The sequence below is a fragment of the Anguilla anguilla genome, chromosome 8 (genome assembly GCF_013347855.1).
Source record: "Anguilla anguilla isolate fAngAng1 chromosome 8, fAngAng1.pri, whole genome shotgun sequence".
NCBI lineage: Eukaryota > Metazoa > Chordata > Actinopteri > Anguilliformes > Anguillidae > Anguilla > Anguilla anguilla.
Genome location: NC_049208.1, coordinates 20,270,420 through 20,288,643, shown reverse-complemented (window position 1 = coordinate 20,288,643; position 18,224 = coordinate 20,270,420). Strand labels below are relative to the sequence as shown.

The 18,224-nt window shown below is 40.7% G+C and overlaps 1 long non-coding RNA gene across 5 annotated transcripts in view; it reads left to right on the top strand.

Annotated features, from left to right (window-relative positions):
• Positions 1 to 18,224, top strand: part of LOC118233220 — a 40,661-nt gene that overhangs the window by 21,075 nt on the left and 1,362 nt on the right. Inside the window, exons 2-4 of one of the 5 annotated variants that reach the window (XR_004766489.1) lie at positions 16,803 to 17,022; positions 17,226 to 17,271; positions 17,461 to 17,571. This is a non-coding gene — a long non-coding RNA (uncharacterized LOC118233220). Of the gene's footprint in view, positions 1 to 16,802; positions 17,023 to 17,225; positions 17,282 to 17,460; positions 17,572 to 18,224 lie in introns of all 5 variants that reach the window. The other 4 variants (XR_004766486.1, XR_004766485.1, XR_004766488.1 and 1 more) reach the window with 4 other exon arrangements.

Sequence of the window (18,224 nt, the reverse complement as noted above, 5' to 3'; positions counted from 1 at the left end):
TCAAGAAAGAAAATTTTATTACATCAAGTTCAAGACAGCTGAGTGAAAAAATACACATACATTCATAGCAGCATACTGCAAACACTATGGAAGAGTACTGGGTGGACGCAGGCCCATGGTTTCATATTCTGCAGCTATCATTTAGATAACTTTCAGGAGGTGACTGTCCCCACTCTCTGCAGCGTCCTGTCTCTGTCTGAGGCTTGGAGACACAAAGTAGAACAATCAGCCTTATCTCTCTGCCCAGAGTCCTGCTTTCAATCAGCACACTTTACCACATAGCTACCGTACTGACCTGCCCACTAAAATGACATCATAATGATTTTGATGTCCCACAGTGCATTACTGGATGCCTCTAAAGGTGAAATGACCTTCAAATGTGAGTTGTTTGAGGCTCGCAAGTGAATTGACCCTTTTGAAGCATTCTGTTCATTACAGAAGTCTTACTAGTTGTGCTGACAAGGTGTAAAACATCTGTAACATACTGTAATTATGCTCTGAAATTTTCTCTTTGGAAGAGTCAAATATATGTATATTATAATCTATAAAATTGCCCACAGTGTCAAATGCCCTGTGTGTGACGTGGTAGCAAAGTAAACCTGTTGTTGCTCTTGATGTTGAGTGAACATTGCCTGAAGTCATCAGTCAGTAGAATTATGTGAACAGTGTTGCAGTTGTGCAACAAGGGGCATTTCAATCCTTTTCTCACGAAAAAAGCACGTTACAGGCAAGATGTTATAGGCAAGTTAGATAACATGGCTTACTCTGGAAACGGATAGTCAAACCATACCAAGAAGATTTGCTGTCACTTACAGTCACTTAGATGAAGAATTTGACTTCTTTCCATTACTAAGCTTCCATGTTGTTTACTTGTCTTAAATGCAGCCAAGCTTAAAGGAAGGTTAGCCTAAAATAATATGGCATCTATGATTGAATGAGCATTTACATAATCACGACTGTTTTTGGTCCAACACCACGTGCTACAGTTATTTTTGTTATACATTGTTCTGCAATTAGACTAATAATCTTGTGACCTAGTTGTTTTGAAAAGCACGATTTCAAGATACCAGCTTTCTGATAGTAACATAAGATTAAATGGCTACTAAATGTGTAATGATATGTAGTACAAGTGACTAATTTTTTCTGGTTCACATTTAAAGCCATTTTTGGAACTATAACATGTTGTGCTCACTGAACAGTAAATGACCCAATGCAATGATGTGACAGAGTGAATAACTTCCAAAGAATGCCTTGTGGCTGAAAATGGTTTTCAAAAGTTTCTATAAAAATATGAAAAGCCTGAACCTTGTGGGTTTTCTTCCGACCAACGGTCATTGTATGACATCATCAAAAAGTAGATTTTTGCAGTACAATCCTTTAAGTTTGCACATGTATTTGTGTGTGTGTGTTCATGTGTGAGAGTGTGTTATAACTGTTCTGTAATTGTACTGAACAAACTCCACTGTTAAAGAGGATGTAGGCTCTATCATGTTGTCAGTTCATTGTCTCATACATTGTAAAAAAGCCTGTCAACAGGGGTTTTAGTCTTGTAATAAGACTTAAAATCTTTTTTTCTCGCAAGTAGAAAATATTTGCTTGTTTGACGTAACTTTTTTTGCTCGTCATTTGAAACTCTTATCACATTGGCAAGTTTTGAAATTAGTCAAACTCTCACATCATTAGGTCTTTTTGGCTTATTTAGCAAAAAGCAGATCAATGAGGGTGTCATACCACCCTCCATCTTTTAAAAAAGTTTTTTTTCAGCTTGTGAAAAGATGGAATATCTTCTTGCATACTGCCGCACCAGTATTCCCAGTATTGGGTCCAGTCCATCCGTCCATTATTTATACCCGCTTATCCTGGTCAGGGTTACGGGGGGTGCTGCAGCCTATCCCAGCGTGCATTGGGCGAGAGGCAGGATTACACCCTGGACAGGCCGCCAGTCTATAATGGGTCCAGTCCAGTTGTTACAAGATGTGCAATTGCCATATGTTACCACAGGGTGGCACTACAGTAGACAGAACACATTAACAAATATAGCCCCCCGATATCCCACTTTTAGGGAAACATGCTTACAAACATAACTCCTCTCAGAGGGCAAACTCGTTAAAGTGGTTAACTTTGGTCCAAAACACTGTTTGCAAAACAATCCCAGGACTATATGATCTTAATTTGTCTGAATTAAAGCAGTTCTGCAAAGAAGATTGGGCTAAAATTCCTCCACAGTGATGTAAAAGACTGATATCAAATTATAGGAAGTGTTCGGTTGCTGTGATTGCTGCTATAGGTGGTGCAACCAGTTAAGTTTTAGGGGGCAGTTACTTTTTCGCATGGGTCTTTGATACATTTTTTTCATGAAATAATAATTTTAAAAATGTGTTTCATGTTTACTCCCTTTGTCTAATATAATTTTTTTCTAAAGATCTGAATCTGTTCAGAGTGACAAATATACCATAATAAAGGGAACCATGAAGGGGGCAAATACTTCTTCATGGCACTGGATGGGTAATTATGTTTATATTAATGCTTTCATGTTCTCATTTTCTATACACACCAGAATATGTAATATCTGTTCATAATCTGATCGTCTATTTCACTAAAACACAACACTAGTTGCCAGAAGGCCATGGTCTGTTGTGCACATACACATGAGATTTTACATTTTCTTGCTCTGTTTGTGTTCTTGATAATTTCCATGAAATTAATTCCCATTAAATTAACAGTAATATGCTAATCCAATTATTATCCATAATCTCATTATCGTCTTTTCTATTTCACTTTTAAACATAAATTGATAAATTGTTTTCATAGAATGTTCCTGTGACCTCACTTGAATCAAAACAATGTCCTTGTCAAAACAAATTATTCTAGTCATAATAGCAAACTTGGACTATAATGCATTTGAACCAAATTTCAAAAAACAAAAAAATCTACCAGAAAAGTGTCTGTAAGGTGATTTCTCGTCTTCAGCGCGCATCTTCTCTTCTGTGTCCACATGGTGCCCTGTCCGATGGGCAGGAAAACCACAGGCATGTGCATCGAAGGCAGGCACTGGGGCATATATTTTCACTGTTTAACTTTTATGTGGTAGCAGGTAAATTGATGAGTTTATGAACTTAAACAATGGTAGTCAAGAACATTTTAAACACTTGCATGTCCTTTGTCATTTATCAGACACTTATGGAATGTTGCCAAGACATTGCTGAGCCAGGCAGGAGCTTTAGCACTAAATCCAAAGACTTGTTTCCCTTATCATGGGCAGTAAAAGCAGCTATGCAATCACTTCCCTTGAAATGTTAAATAGCTGCATACTATGTGAAAATGTGATGCTCGTTTTTCACATATTAACATACTCTGAAATGTCACACAATATTTGTGTGCTCCTTTTCTGTCAGAATCTGTAGAAACCTTTATTATAGCACTTTAAAATGTCAGGGCCTCTTTTGCCTCTTTAGGAAATCAAAATGGTCAGAAATAATATCTGTAAGCTATCCCTGTTCCCTTGAAAGAATGCTAAATCTTACTTAAAGCTTACCTGCGATACTTTTCTTGGTTAGGTCTGTAGGCCTATTGCCTTTTATGTAAATGTCTACTTGTCTGTTTGAAGAAATACATAAGCTAGTGAAAATTAGATGCTCAAAAACCTGCATCTATAACCCTTGATTAACCTCATTCACATAATTTAAATTCTGCCGAGCTGACATGGTATGGAAAAGGGAAATGCTAACAGCTAAAATGAAAGGCACCTGAGGACCCAGATGTGAAAGCATGTGGATTTGAAGGTCAGTTCATCAAATAACCTCATGCAAGATACTGAGAACGTCTTTGAATGTCTGTGGAAGCAGACATGGCCCAGCTACATTCTTCACATTCAATGGTAGCTGGGAGCTCAGACTGCAGTGAGGCAGCCCCGATCCTCTAGTAGTGACCTATGCACAGGGGAATGTTCGGTCCTCCTTACATTGTGTCCCTCCCAGCCTGAACACTCCTCGGTCCTGCTCTCCATAACCTCCACCATGACCCTTCAGATCAGAGGCTCTCCCTCCCCCATCCATCTTATCGTAAATCTGACAGACCCCCTCTCCAGGGAGTCAAGTGGGTAAGGAAAGAGAGAGAGTGGCAAAATATGAAGAGAGAGGCAAAGAATGAGAAGGTAAATTAAGGCAGAATGGCAGAGAGAGAGTGAGAGTCAGAGAGTGAGTTCCAGTGTGTGGATGTGCCCCATGGTCTGAATCCTGACCATATTAGTGCTGACTGGATAGTGGCCTACAGGGCAACACTCAAGACTCAACACTCCTGGCATTGCTCAAGAAGGGAGGGTTTCTATTGTTGGGATTCCTTGTCTGTTATTGGGTATAAGAGTGAGCACAAAATTAAAAAATAATTTTAAATAAGTCATTCAAGTGGGAGGAGTAAGAATGAGTCCAGTTGGGCAGTTGGAATGTTGTGTGGTTCCCGTGTTCATTCTGCATGGAAAGGAAGTTCTCACTCTTTTTTCAAATGACCTGCTTCTTTCAGATGTCACTGAACAGTTGTATAGTTCAGCCAAGCACAAGAATACTGGACAATGTAGAAAACAGCTGAGTAGTGAACTTTAGAAAGCTGGGAGGCTTTTAATAGTTTGAAGAAATAAAATCCTCCATTGTACATAATTTAATAGTTAAAGATCAATCATTTAGATCAGAACTGCCAACACCGTCCCTGGAGATCTACCATCCTGTATGTTTCACTCCAAACCTATCAAAGCACACCTCATTCAACAGCTAGAGATATTGTTGTGCTGCTAATCAGTAGTAATGGGGTGTGCCAAATTTGGGTTGAAAGAGAACCCACAGGATGGTAGAGCTTCAGGAACAGGGTTGGGCAGCCATACGATTTAGATAATTGCCCTTCATGATCCTGAATTGTGTATTTGTTCACCTACTCCAGGTTTGTAAATGGGATAATGCCTTATTGAAACCTGAGTTCTGCATAAGTATCCAATATGTTCAAGGGGAAAACTTTCAATAAAACCTTCAATAAAAAGTTTTTATTGTTTTAACTTTTATCTTTGCTATATTACAACAACATGTCATGGTAAGAGCTGAGCCCAGTACTGGAATAAACATTAACTCCTGCCAATATCATACAGCCTAAGAACAATACTATTATGGTCACCAAAAATTACTACTATTACTATACTTTGCTCTACAGAATAGTGTTATTTTACACTGTAAACACTCACAAATGATTTCAGCATATGCAAGCAGCTATACCAACAATACAAATAAAATACAATTTACATAGTGTATGACTCAGAATAGAATATTGGATTGTTCTCTGGAATATCAGAAGAATTCAGTGGGAGGCGGTTGGCTTCAACCACAAACAGGAAGGAGGACATGTAATACATGTTGATTAGCACACCTTCCCAGACATTTCAATATGTTGATGCTGGGTATTTTGCATTTTTTTAATGGGGTTTCTTTTTTATTTTGTTTGCTGTGGTTATGGCTTTTAAAAATGTTCTAGCCAGCTGCAAGAAGCCTTGCATAATCTCTCATATAATATAGTGACGTACTAACCTTTGAAAAAATGCACGTCTGATTTCCAGTTAAAATGGTAGCAGGTCAGGAAAATGTCTCTCTGACTCAGAGTCTTGACTTTTGTTTGGACTGCTCATAAAATAAATTCAATGAGGGAAAAGAGAGGGACACACCTCTTACACAGTAATGTAAATAAGTGGCTGCTTGAACATGGGAGTCTGTTTTGGTTCCTGTGAAAGCTACTGTATCCGTTATACTCTATCCGTTTCAGGGTGTTAATGATTCACAGTTAATCCCCACATAGCCCTCTCTCAGGGCTAAGATATTTTGAAATATCTGTCATACTCATGGATGATTAAAACAAACAGTACTTAGGACATATTCATAGAGTAGGAATCATTTTGCCTGCGAACGGAATTTGGAACAAACATGATTTATGGAAGCATGTTTGTTCATGCATATGTGAGGTCACTAAAGATTTTGTTAGAGAATGCTGTTCACATACAGTACAGTTTAAGAAAGAGTTACAGGAGTCTTAAAATTAAGATTTGTATTTTTATTTATTATGAGATCAAAAGCTTTTTCAGAATCTTTTTCTGTGACCTGATGCTCACAGTCTCTTCAGCTGTCTTTGATTTATAGCCCTGAGCTGAACCCACTGTCTAAATTTGGCTTGGACATCTCTGCCTTTTGATACATTCATGAAATGATAGAGGTGGTATTATTTAGGAAGAGAGGGAAAAGGAGATTTGGAATGGTTCTTCCTGAATAGCTAAGATAGACGGAAGCTCCTTCGCACTTAGTGGAACTCTAACTTAGAGTTCTAGTTTTAGATCTTCCCAAATGGCAGCTTGCATGTCCTTCTATTCAAATACCACCATTTCAATACTTGCTTTAGAGACTTGCTGATGATTGATATAATTGCACCCACTACCAAGAGTAGGAGTATAGTGGAAACTGAGCTGAATACTGATTCTGGGTTCCATTTACAGCTGGGATGGTTCCATTATACCCTTGAGAAAGGTACCTTCACTTGAATAGCTTCAGTAAAAATCCAGCTGTACGGACTGGATTTTTTACTGAAGCAATTGATTGAATGTAAGCCCTGTAACCCGTGTAGCTCACTCTGTATAAGGGCATCTGCTAAACAATTAAATTTAATATAATGAAATGTATTTCATCTCCATCTGGCCTGGTTTCTGAGCCAAATGATGAGTGAGAAAGAAGGCTCCTCAGCAGAGAGACAGTTGGATATGAATAAGCACCAATGGATTCTGAACAGTAAAGACAGGCTGTGGCAGGTGAAGGCAGGGACTTCACATAATGTAAGGGCGTAGGGCCCAGGAGATGAGAGCAGATGCTGGCTTCCAAGAAATAGACTACAAACATTCCAGTAAGAATGGGAAAAGGAAGTTGGACCGTGCTTACAAGTTTTACTCGTGCTGGAATTCTGTATGTAGTAGTGTTAACCTTTGGTTAAAAAGTATCCTGTGGATCTTGGCAGCCTCAAGGAATGTAGGAGTCTTTTATTTTGGCCAATGAACTGGTGAATAGATGGGGTTGAGGGGATGTTCGTTGGTTGTTAAGTGGTACATACTGGGAATCTGTGAATAAGCAAAAAATCAAAACATATTGTGAGTCATAAGCCGGTATCCCACCTCTACTGAATGAGTCATGTGATTTGTACAACAATAGGAGTGGCTAACCTTGGGTGGAGGGTAGGTGGAGTGCGAGGGGGGGGGGGGGGGGGGGGGGGAATTATCTTCTGCATATAAATCCATACTCATTTTCTGCCATTAGATCTTTTAATCTCTCCTGATGAATTTTGCTGGAGAGCTGTTTCACAAGCTAATAAAAGGGACAAAATGTCACATAGGGACATATCATTTGCTTAACACTGCTAAGCAAAGAGTGTAGCAGAGGCAGGGCGATTATTTGGTCTTAATCAGGGCTCATATTGTTTAATCCTGTAAAAGATATCAGCTCAAGCCTTATTGCTAATTCTCACATGGATAGCTCCACGCCATATCTCTGATGGTTTTTCCTGCCGCTTATTCATTAACCCAGTGGTAAAATGCCCATTGATATTTTTCCTCCATCTACCGCCCTTCTGTTAGATAAATATTTGCCGTCCTGCAGTCCTTTTGTACCATTTTAAATCTGGAAACTGTTGCACTCCTTATTCACTTTGTTAACTTATGGTGGCTATTTGACAGGCCACTGGAGACAGTAAAGTTTTTTCCATGTGGTCCTTTTTTTAAAGTATTTTATTTATCTTAATGTGAGGTCTTTGATGAGACAATGGACGACATTCGTTTGAATGTCATTTTCTTTTCTGATTTCTGAGTTCCGGATTCCACACTAGTATGTCTTCTAGTACGTTTTTATGAAAGTTCTGGAGAAACTACAAATCTTATAATGAATCATACAGTAAGAACTGAAATCAATGAGCAGATCCGTGCTGTTCTTGTAGACTGTACGCCTAACCACAGGCCACCAATCAGCAAGGAGACCTAGTGTAACAGAATGACTTGAGGGATATCTTATCAACTGAAACCCTCCATGAGTGAAAGTCTCAGAAATCGTGCTTCAGCCTGTTGGGCTCCCAGCCACTGAAAGCATTGTGTAATCAGGGTTTTGCGCTCACAGGCCCACTTAGATTTGTGTTAATGGTGCATGACCTGCGCTTTCCTACTGGACTGAGCAGGAGGGAACTGATGATTGTAAGGCCTAAGCCTTACAGTGTTTTGTTTATGGATAGTTCTACTGTTTTCCCGAACATTTTCTCCACATCTCCTCACTTCTCCTGTTTTTTGTATGACAAGCCATGGTAGTATCTCTTGGGGCATAGACGGCTTCAGAAAAAATCATCTTAGCATCAGTTGACTTGTGCCATGTATTGGTGCACTCTATCTTGGCTGTGACCAATATATTGCGCTGAAATTCTTGGTTCACCTGCAAGCTTAATTTCAGCCTGTGTTTGCGTAAAGCTACTGAAATGGCAGTTGCCAAAGAAGTTTCCAAAGGTTCCACAGTTCCTTTGGTCTACCACCTCATCAATCTGCTCTCTTCCCATTCTCTCCCCAACACTAGCCCTACAAGAATAAGTGAGGTCCTTCAAAAAAGGTACTCTATGACCCTTGTGACCGCAGGCCACTATGCACACTATACTCAGATGCATTGTGGGCAGGCGGGACCTGCTATTCTAAATATACTCTCCAAAGGAGATAAAAAACCCTGAAAGCCCAATTAGTCATACTTCAAAGCAAGCGCGTTCCCAACGTTTCCCTGGCATTTCAAGTTCTGCCAATTCTTTCATCTCGTCCTGGGACCCAGGAGGGTCCTGCACTTGGATGGAGCCAGGAAGTCATCAGCGACGCCCGTCATGTTGGCTTTCATGGGACAGAGTTGCTGTTGACTCTGGGAGGGGTTGTGGTCCTGATGGGTGCCCTCTCTGGCATGGCCAGACCCTTGGCATCAAGGAAGAGAAGCTTGTCAGGGAGTGTGGAACGTGTTGTCTGAACCATAGTGGCAGTCTTGTTGTTTAAGTAAGAAAGGCTCTTCATAATCTAGCGATATAGTGGGATGTACAGTATAGTAGTGTTTTAATCCTAAAACTGCATCTTGGGTGTGGTCTGGCTAAAGTGGGCAGCCTGTAACACTTTGATTGTCATACTATGTTTTTGACTAAGAAATGCAACAAGAGTGCAATAGCTCAGGAACTCTTAAAAGCATTATGTCTATTGAAAGGCTCTACGTGAATCAGGCAATTACCATTATGTCTGTGGGTCTTTGAATCAATGGGGACTCCCTAGAGAAAAAAAACACTCATGTATAGATAACTCTTTGGATTAAGATAAAACAAAAACATGCACTGTGGACTAAGGACACTATGAAACAATGGGTTAGGAGTTGCACGGAGACTGCAAATCTCAAATTCTAAATTGTACTGGATATGAATGGTTTATTTTTATTCATTTATTTACTGTATTTTTGTCCATAAAATGCATTTAAGATTTATAAAAAAATATTATGTTTCAGACATTCTTAGATCATTCCTCATCATGAAAAGCAACCCTGTAGATCAGTGTCTGTGCATTTCAAGTCCTTCTAATGATAATAGGCTGCCCAACACACACACACACACACACACACACACACACACAAATAACATAGCAAAGACTACAAAATGTCAGTATTGAGTGTCAACTATCACCTCTTTACTGTGCCAAAACATTTTGCATCCCATGTTATTGCCTGGACAAGATGCAAAACTGCTGATTCAGCATACATTCAAGTCATCAGCCATGCATTGCGAGACTGATTGTTAAGGACAATAAACACATGGAGTCATTTTCCAGCCCCTGCACTCCTCTGACATCTCCCTCAAATTTCCCCACAATGCTTTTCCTCTCTGTTACCCAAGACAAAGGAAAAGTTGCTGATGCTGACTTTGGACTGCAGTGTTTTCACAAGTGGCGAGGCGTCGCCATCACAGAAGCCCCCCCCCCCCCCCCCCAACCGTACATGCCCCCCCATCCCGCTCCTTCCCCAACCATCCATTAAGTGTGTGGACAGGGGGGAAGTGATCCCGGTGCAGATTGTGTGTGCTTAGCAAGCTTGTGTGTGAAAGCCGGACTGCGGGGGAATCAGTGCCATGGAGGAAAGCGCTGGCTCCACCGGGTCTCTACTCCCACACGGCCCTCTGTTCATCGTGACGGACAGCGAGAGGGGGGTGGGGCGGGGGGGGGAGGGGGGAGGTGAGGGGGCACTGGGGACGGCTCTTGCCCTCTCCCTGACAGGGCCTGGTCTGTGTCCTGCCCCTGGGGGTCGAGACCCAGCTTGCGCACACACAGTTATCTCCAGTGCATCAGCCGGCCGCCTGCGCAGCCAGGCCGTCTCCTCTACGGGCAGCAGGACCTTCCTGATTGGGGGGGCGGGGGGGGGGGGGGGGGGTTAAGTGGGAAGCTGGCTGCCCAGAGCAGGCCAATTCACTGAACCGTTCAGAAAACACAAGGACCCTCTGGGGAAACGCCGTCACCTCTTTATTTTGAATTTCCAAGAACAGAAATAGAAGCTCTGACTCTAACCTCCCTCCCTACACACACACGCACATACACACCCCACCCCTCAGACTCCTCCTCTTACCACCATTTTAAGTCATTCCCACAAAAGTAAGCTCATGACATTCTCACTATGCAGCCCAAAATACAGTTTCAACTTTGAACAATGTTGCAGTAAGGTTATGGAAAATTAACACGTTAGCAATGTTTTTCTATTGGTTCTTTTTTATCACACCCAAACCACAACTGTCCACCTATCTTAAAAATAGGTTCATATGACATGTATTTCTTCTGCAAGAGAAACATTTCATAATAACGCATTGCTTTCACAACTGTCCACAACCAAAAAAAAATTTGTAAGGACATTATTTGGCTGGCTGGGGAGCCGTCTGCCATTATCGCTAAATTGCTGTTCGCTTACAAAAGTGGATGACAGGTTCCCGCTCTGCTCTCCATTCATCAGTCATCTGCAGCGTAGATGGACGTGACCTCGGCCTGCCGGTCTTGCGGGCACCGCTTCAGACGCCCGTCGGAGGGTTATTTCGTCACCCGGACGGCGCACGCTGCAGTTCTCATGACCTACTGTGTCGCAGAATGCTTGAAAAGCTGCGAGCGACGTTTCTTTTTTCTCCTCTGCTCTGTTTTGCCTGGAGAGGAAGAGGGGCCTGGCGGTTCATCCCTGGAAGAAAAGAGCTCCCTTTGAGCTACTCAGAGAGAGCGGCAAAGTGAAAATAAATCAACAAAGTGAAGAGTCTCTGTACTGGGATCTGACTCCAGGTCTCAGGAGTTATAGCCACCAGGGCACAATACCAGTGATCATTAATACTTGATTTATTGTAATATGGCTGAAGTAATGAGCTTTTCAAATAGCAAAGTAATACCAGGGACATCACTGGGTCGTGATTTACCATGGAAATCTGTCCAAAGTGTTTTGAATGCACCAGGAAATGGACTCCAGACTTAAGAAACTCAACTAATAACTTTATTTTGCTCTTATCTTGCAAATGGTCTCCAAACCATTTGAAACTAATTATTTAATATAAGCAATAAAAGACAAAGCATACACTTTCTGCAGTTTGCAGTGAAAAGCCAAAAAATGTCCTTAATTTAATATTTAGGTTCTGCCTGGCAATACTTCAGTCAAATGGAATTTATTTAGTAGACAAACGTACCTTCATGAGGGTGATATTATTTAAATCTTTCATTATCCTGTAATGTCTTAAGAAAATGCACCTCGTTAGGGAGTGTCTAAAAATTGCTGTGTACTGTGATGGATGTTGGCCATTCTTTCTATTGACAGTACCAAATCAGTCTTTGGGTCTGTAATTGAGAAAGCAGACTGTGCTCAAACTGAGTTGTCTGCATGGTGACTAAATGAAAATAGTTTTTTGTGTGTATGTGTAATGTACTATCCACTTTTAATACTTATATGTGTGTTTTAGCATATTTCCCATTTGTATCAGTTTTACAAGGAAAACCAACCCCATGACTAGTCACTCTTATGTAATGCTTTTAAAAGTTCACTTAGTATGCTTGTATGGTAATTCAGAGGCTGAAAATCATATTTGAAAAATCAGGGGAAATGGTGATGAATCTTTGACCACTGCCTCACAGAGAGGCAAGTTCCAGAGAACTGAAAGCTTGTTTTTCTTTTTCTTGAACACTGGCTTCTTTTCCTTATTTAGAGTTTTAGACTGAAAACGTGACTATTACTAACTGATGGTTGATAAGCCTAAAGGAGAACATCCAACAGTCATTGAACATGGCAGACTTGGTGGTGGCTTCAGAACTGCTCCATCATTGGTTTAAATAAAAGTAATTTCCTTCTCTGTTTGGACTGCACCTGCATCCACACGCCAGGAGCACTGCAGTGTAGGGGTATGCACTCATTGCTTAAGAGTTAGCGACTGGCTTACAACCGACAATCAGTTCAGCTGGAGACATGAGCCTATTTTCAGAGTCGCATGTCTGTCTCGCTGGTGAAAACTAAATGCCTTCGGGCACTTGCGTATCATATTAGGAAATCAATGTAGGGATAACTTAAGAAACATCTAGTGGGGGTGATGAGATATATGTGACTACAGACTCCAGCAATGGAACCAATGGACTATATAAACAAGTTAGAAAATAAAGAAAAAATCTGAATAAATGATTGGAGAAACATAACGAATGCAGGTGCTTCCATACAGGTGTACTGCACAATACAATTAAGCCATTAACATCCTATCATGCTCTGTGGCATGTATAAAAATGCTGAGTAGGCCCAGTTGACCTCGATTTTGGATCAAGATGGCAAGAAGAAAAGATCTAAGTGACTCTGAAAAAGGATTCATTATTGGGGCACGGAGTGCAGGAGCTTCGGTCATAAAGACTGCTCAACTGGCTACTGTTTCAATAGGAGCAGTGACTAAAGTGACATCTGCATTTAGATCTATGGGAAGGACATCAGCAATTAGGGTCGGAAATTGTGGTCGAAAGCTCACATTCGATGACCGTGATGCTCTTGCATTAGTGCGATATGGAAGAAAAAACAGAAGGGCAACTCTTCCTCAGGTGACTGGGATTGCCTTGTAGAATCTATGCCAAGGTGCATTGAACTTCTGGTGGCTTGTGGTGGCCCAACAATGACAACCCAACAGAATTCTCAACCAAACCAGAAAAAAAAACCAATGTGGCAACCAAATGTTTCCCATGTAAAGGGAGCCCTATGGTGCCCTGAAATGGGGGGTCTATGTATAAAAAGTGCCACAATTTCTATATGGTGAACCCAAATGTATAAAAATACCCTTGAATAAATGCTGAGATTTTGCACTTTAACTACATTTTAATTGTTTGATTACAAATCTAAACTTGGAGTACAGCACCAAATCTAGAAAAAAAAACATCTTTGTTCCAAACATAATGGAGCTCACTGTGTGTGTGTGTGTGTGTGTGTGTGTGTGTGTGTGTGTGTGTGTGTGTGTGTGTGTGTGTGTGTGTGTGTGTGTGTGTGTGTGTGTGTGTGTGTGTGTGTGTGTGTGTGTGTGTGTGTGTGTGTGTGTGTGTGTGTGTGTGTGTGTGTGTGTATATATATATATAATGCACATACAGTATATCTGGAATATATTATACAGATACTGATATACTACTGTACAGATATACTTGTAATGTTGGATACATTTGTTTAGATATCTTTGTCTAAAAAAACAGACACAAAAGTATTAACGTAGATACCCCTTCAGCGTGTCCCCTGTGGCCTCGGTCATGTTTTGGAGATCAGTTTCACGGGTCAGGACATTGGACTTGTGACCAGAGAGAGCTTGGCACAAAGCCCAGGTGGGAAATGGATGTTGTGGCCTTAGTTTAATTAACTCCAGTGGCCTTTCTGAAAACTCAAGCAGCCTTACGTGTGAAAAAGGGATTAGGTCAAATATAGCAGGGAATGTACGAGTCAGGATCTGATTGGGCCACAGCAGTGAGGGGTGTGGCCTGGAGTGAGTTCACTTGCTCTCTTTAGGAGGGGGCAGAGGGGGAAATGAGTAGTAGAGCGGGTCAAAGGACCCAAATGGACGCCTGGAGCTGCAGACCCAAGGGAACAATAAGTCTCCTCTGCGCCATGTCTGACCTTGAGTGACGCTCTCCCATTCCCTCTCTCCCTCTCTCCCTCTCAGTCTCTCTGATCTATGAAACTCCCCCCTCTTTCTTTCCATCTCTTTCTTTCTCACACCCACTGTCTGTACTGGATGTTCACACATAAAAACCCGCAAGTTAAACAGACACACACACACACACACACACACACACTAGCTAAAGCTAAAGTATACACTCATCTTAACCCATTAAATATGCAGACACACACACACACAATTATGTGTAGGCTTAAAAGCCTTCTTTTCATGTGATAGCCAGCCAATGCATAATATTTCTACTAACTCCAAATACCTTAATCTGCAATTGTCATAACCAGGGGTAATAAATAAAAGCAATAACCACTTTCTTTGTGCAAAAATCATATTACACACACAATTCAGTTCTGTAATTATATAAAGTAGACGGCATGGACACTGTAATCACAGGAACGTTTATACTCCAGAGCCCCGTGATATTCAGACTTAGTGAATCTGTTCACACCATAATTAGCTAAAATGTGTGTACACACGAATATACATATCTGAGGCCCATTGGCTGTGAAGACTCTACACACACTGTCCTTCAGTTAATGTGAGTGTGTGCATGCATGCATGCTTGCACAACTGATGGCCTTGCAGTGAGCTATGGAAGTCCTCTATGGTCAACGAGCATAATGTTTCCTCTAAATTTTCATGCCAGAAACAAACTCATATTTTTTGTTGCTCACACAATTCTCAACTTTACGGTTTATGAAGTCTTCAGTAGTATATTGCACAATTAATCTCTCAGGTTTATGAAGTATTATATAGCCTAATATCCAACCCTGTTTTATGGTTCACAGGTTCATAACGTCTAGTAAACATTTCACTCATATGAACAGCTCTGCACCAGAGTTTCTCCAGGCTAGCATTTCTCCACAGGGCACGAGGGGAATGAGTGTGAGGAAGATCAGACCAGATCATGTCACATTCATTCGCTCTAGCGCACTGAAGGGAAGATGCTGGAGCCCCTGGCATTTGAAGCTCTGTAATCCCAGGCCAGGGGTACTGCCATAGATCTTGCAGAGCCTGTCTGACAGGGCACTTGTCACAGATGCAGGCAAAGCCATAAAACTCAGAGCACGTATTTTTATGCTTCTAACTGGGACAGTAAGCAGCCACTGAAACTGCAGGACTAGAATTTCCCTTCTCTGGTGAGCAGAATTCCCAACAAGACACAAGGGAGAGTGGGAAAGGGGTCATCTGATTCATACAATGACCCAACTATAATTTTGGACATCCGTGATTGTTATAATTGCAAAAAAAGAACTAAATGGAAATATAGCAATAATATATTAATACAAATTATATTTTGATGCACTGTGCATAGTCCAAAGATATGCAGGTAGACCAATTGGAGACTCTATATTAACCATAGGTATGAGTGTATGAGTGAATGGTCTGTGTGAATGGTGCTCTGCGATAGAATGGCGACCTGTCCAGAATGTATTCCTGCCTCTCAATGCACCCTGGGATAGGCTTCAGCACCCTCCGTGACCCTGATCAGGAATAAGCTGGTATAGATAATGGATGGATGGAAATTTACTGTTATATAGAACCTTATTATTTTTAAAATGTGTTGTCAGACACGAGGAAATATTCCTCAGGTATATTTATTTCTTTTTATAATTTACTGAGACCAGAAAGTGAAGTATGCGTCATGGTTGCCAGAGAGAGAAGTCAATGGGAGATAAACATCCACCAAGCTGAATGAACTGAACTGTAAAATAGGGAGCAAATTTTATGAAAATGGTGATGAAATTACTTGCATTTAGCCTATAAAAGTCATTCTTCAATGTTATTTGAGGCAGATCTGATTTGCATAATGTAAATGGAAACAAAAAAATGGCTCAAAATCAACTAACTTGTAGTTTAGTATGTATTGGCATTACTATGAAAGAGTATTGTTCAATTGTTTTTATCTACAGAGGAAACAGTTTCACACAGTTTGTTTTTTCCCTTTTTCTCTACTTTGAAATACACAATTGTGCCTTTGATGTCAGCAGCATGCCACATGCTTTCATGCACAGTACACTGCAGCCAAACCATGACTTGTGCAGCACATTGAAGAGTTCTATGAAAAATGTATAAATTGTCATTTCAAGACTGTTTGGGGGCAAGTGGCCATTTCATGTGATATAACCAATGTGGATTTTGTCAATAGTTAGCAGTTTAAGGACAAATAATCTGTAGATCTATAGAAATACAATGGAGGTAAAGACATGCTGGCTATGGAGAAACAGACTACACAAATCTTTCTGTAGAAGCACATAATCTACTGTATAAGGAGACTCAACTTGTAAAACATAAAATGAGCACTTAGGGACACAATTGACACATCAAAACATGCTGGAAATTGAGACACATTGGAAGCAGGGTATTTAAGAATACTGAAGGCCCATATAAACACACAGGAAATGTATGAAAACAGTGAGTGTGTTGAGGTACAGTGGGAAACGTGCATTAGAGGCAACCTAGGCCTACTGGAACACACCGGGCTTTAGGAGCATGCTGGATAATTCTGGAAGAGCTGGAATGTGAACTGCTCTCATGTTGTCTTTCAACAGTATGCAGAACAGGCACCATCCTTCATTCCTGAGGACCGAGAGACTGTTGGACATATTGTACAGATAATGCTTTCCAAGTCTGAGAGAGAGCATGCTTCTGTTTAGTTTCACAGACGCGAAACGGAAGACAAAGGGTATTGGCAATATTATTACAATTTACAACTCTCAAGAGCGGCTGAAGAAAGGAGCAAATCAGACCCTGGAGAAAGAAAAGAGCAAAGTTGAGTCATTATGTGGTGGTGGTTGAGTTTGAAGGGGCAAGGACAAGTGGGAATAGAGATATGAGTGTCTGAGAATGTGGTGCAAATGCACACTGTGGATTAGATACCTGGTAACTTTATAGGGGGGCAGATATCATATTGGTTTATATATGTTATGCACAGTGCATCTACTGTTACCCATGACATTCCATATTTCATACAGGTGTTTGGCCCCCTCATGATGAATCAAGGATAACATTTCACTGAAAGTGAGAAATTGTGCGTAACCTTAGTATTTATCTGAGTTAAATTTGGTAATTTCTAGACTGGCTGTTTGTCATATTGTCATGTATAATCCTATGAACTTTATGATACAGAGTCAGGCTAAAGGTCACAAACCATCACAGTTTGTGCTTTAGCCGTATTCCAAATGCAGTGTTCTGACCTTCTCTGTCAAGACAGGGCTGATGGGAAGGTGTTGCAGATGTTTCAGAGGAGACACAGGCAGGGGAGGTCATCCAACTGGCAGAGGCTTGGTGATAATGAAAAGGCACAGCCCTGGACCATAGGTATTCTGTCAAGAACATCGCACAATATCATGAGTTTCCATGCCTTAACTAGGCACAACCTCGACATTATGGTTACATGGCAATCTAAATTTACCATGGGCCCGTGCAGGCTTCGACTAATCCACTGTGCCAGTATGATATATGTAGAAACACAACAATTACATCAAACTGAAATGGTCATGATAATCTTTTGATAACAAAATTACAAAAATGTGTAATGTGAAATAATATACCGTGCCTGTGAAAAAGTATTTGACCCCTCACTGATTTCCACTATTATTGCGTATTTGTTGCTCTGAATGGTGAACAAAATGTAATAATGCAATATTAGACAAAGGGAAACTGTGTAAATTTAAAATGTTTTTTGGAATTTTTACTTATTTATTTAATGAAAAAAGTAATTAAACACCCATTGCACTCATATGAATTGCCCCCTTAGTTACTCAATCAACCAATTACCCAAATTTATTTATAATTGATAATTAGATTCAGCTGATTGAACACAGCCAGGCTTGATTGCAGCCAGCCCTCTTGAACCTAAACCTCACTCATATTGAAACTTACCACCGGAGTGAAGTAACCAACGCAAGGTTTCTACAAGCATAATCTGCTTAACTATTTTTGTTTATTTCAAAAAGTCATGGTAAACAACA